This window comes from Crinia signifera, chromosome 5 (genome assembly GCF_055691185.1).
Source record: "Crinia signifera chromosome 5, ASM5569118v1, whole genome shotgun sequence".
Lineage (NCBI taxonomy): Eukaryota > Metazoa > Chordata > Amphibia > Anura > Myobatrachidae > Crinia > Crinia signifera.
Window position 1 is genome coordinate 226,334,470 of NC_139221.1, and position 2,714 is coordinate 226,337,183.

The 2,714-nt window shown below is 40.3% G+C and overlaps 1 protein-coding gene across 1 annotated transcript in view; it reads left to right on the forward strand.

The window, feature by feature from the left end:
- Positions 1-320: 320 nt before the first annotated feature.
- Positions 321-2,714, forward strand: part of TMEM108 (transmembrane protein 108) — a 205,226-nt gene continuing 202,832 nt past the window's right edge. Inside the window, exon 1 of the mRNA XM_083188589.1 lies at positions 321-474. The gene's annotated coding sequence lies outside the window, so the exon portion shown is untranslated. The remainder of the gene's footprint in view (positions 475-2,714) is intronic.

The following is a 2,714-nucleotide window of genomic DNA, read 5'->3' on the forward strand; positions in this document are numbered from 1 at the left end:
TTATACAAGTTACTTTGTATATTCCACTATGGTAATCATATCCAAGAGCTAGATTACAGCTACAACATCTCTTTATCCAGCTGTTGTGTAAGCACTATTACTCCTTTGCACATAATCAGGTGCTTTAAGGATGATATAAAACTTCTGTCTGCCAAAAGGAGTGCTGCATCCTTTCAACTATCCAAACAAGCAAAGGGGGCGACAAAACCTCTGCTCCCAGTGTGTACCAGTGTAAAGGCTCAGCAACGTCTCCCTTGTAGCTGATTGGCCAGAGTGTCTATGTGATTCATTCCAGGCTGCTGGAGCCATTGGTCCCTCTCAGTGGCAGCCCCTCTGCTGGGGGAGGCTCAGTTTATGCTGTGCAGATACAGAAGGACTGAGATTGATACATATAGGGACAGCAGCAGCACAGATACTGTGCATGCACAATAGTTGGCTACCGATCATTTGGAGATCCTGCTTTCATGTGTTAAGGTAAGATTTCCAATTCTGTGTATAATTATCCATGCACTAAAGTTAATATTTCTATGTACATGTAAAGCAAGTGCTGGTTATTTGTCATCATTAAGTGAGAATAAGATGTTATGCAAAATGCACTAATGTATGCAATGCTGATTGCCTGAATTGTCTATTTGTAAAGGCAGATTTTCAGACCTTGGTAGATAATAGCTGGTTTAGCAATCGTTAAAACGTGTTTAGCATTGCTGACAATCTAATGCAATTGTGGAAAATATGACGCTGTGTGCATGCATGTGCTTTCAAGAGAAACCCATAGCACTCGGGGGTTGGTTGGTTACCGGCAATGGTTGAATATACACAATGAATGCTGAATGCAACAATGGTATTTTATGACGTGCATAAGACGTCTATGGGGCCGGCTACATTGTAACTCTTTCTGTACATACATGGACCAGATAGGAATTATTAACCACCCAGAACTTCCATGTGGATGCAATAGGTATTTTCTTTTTAAACTCATTTTGCTTTCCAGCTATCATATATAATATTAGTAAGCATTTGACTGCAATACATTAAGTAATAGGTCAATGCTGTTGCACTAAAAACGACGTTACGGCAGTGGAACGATCGATTATATAGGAACACAAACTGTATCAAACTGAAATTCATTTACAGCCCATCTTGTCTATGAGTTATGTGAACAGATGTTACATCTTGGAAGCTGATCTCTTACATTAAGTAAGATAAATTCCCCTAATCCTAGAGATATCGGACACATCCTTTTGCTCATAGCTTGCTGCCTGCGAACATATACATCTATAGTAAGTAGGCCACGGTAAGTGATTAGATTATTGTATTTAGGTTTGGCTGTGAGACCATTTCTTAGCAGTAAGGAGGAAGTGGGTGTGCAGTACTCATGCAGCTAATAAGACATTGTTCCATTGCTCTGTAACACTTCGCTTACAGCAAGTTATTTATGATCATTTTTATACCGTCATAAAATATCGCTGAAGACGTTATCTGCGGGAGAAGCTCGTGTGTGGTTGCTGGAAGGGGAAGAAAATGGAAGGAATTTCTGGAAGGAGAAAGGAATGGGCTGTATTAGTGGCGAGGAAGGATTCAGCACCTGGGCCGAGGACAGCTCCTTTCTATCATCTCCAGTGTGCAAGAGCAGGGGACAGAGGGACACGCTTTATATCACACTACTATCGTACATGTGTAGTGGGTGATCTGACTGATGTCTGCAATACTGAGAGCGAATTCAGCTAAGGCTGAGATGGGAATTAACAACCATGGCATTGCAATTTACAGCGGTATAAGAGAAGATCCACGATAAAGAGCTATGCCTATTAAAGTGTCCGGCAACATTTCACCAGTCACTCAAGGACATACTAATTTATATGCAAGTGACCTTGGAAATCACCACTTTATTCCTGTGCCCCGGGCACTTACATGTAAGGCTGTTACATGTAAGGCTGCTTGCTCTCTCTGAGACGCCATTAACAACAGCAGATTCTGTACCTCTGACATGGAACATATACAACATACTTTTCTTACTAGTAAAGTACTGAACTCAGACATTAACCTTTATAGTTAGGAGCAGAGACAGAAATGCTGAAACTCGCTTATAAGTGTATAGCCTCTAACACCCACAGGATAATAAATCATGTTAAATAGGAAAAAAAGTAAATTTGAATGCAAATTCTCTTTACATCTTGTTTCTCCATCTTGGGGGGTGGGGGGTGGAGAGAGAGAGAGAGAGAGAGAGAGAGAGAGAGAGAGAGAGAGAGAGAGAGAGAGAGAGAGAGAGAGAGAGAGAGAGAGAGAGAGAGAGAGAGAGAGAGAGAGAGAGAGAGAGAAGAGAGAGAGAGTGTTTCTTGGAACATGGTACACTTGTGTTTCATGCTTTGCAGAAGTTTTCTACAAACATAAGCTAAGTACAATGTAATCTTCTAAATGGTGATAGTGCACTAAAATCAATGCACTGTACTAGGCACATATAGTATATTTCACCTTTGTTTTACCTATTTACAGTACAGTACTTTATACCATCACCCTTGTTATCACGTGATATTGACATTGACATGTATCTCATCAATCCAGACCTTTATTGTTGAGACAGTCTTACAGAAAAAAAATGTTTCTCTATGTCAAACCACTTTTGTAAAGTTGTCTACAGCAAAAAGCCCATTTATAGTGGCACTGACATGCAGTTTATGAAAGTCACTGAATAGGTTTAACCTTGCCACTTTCTA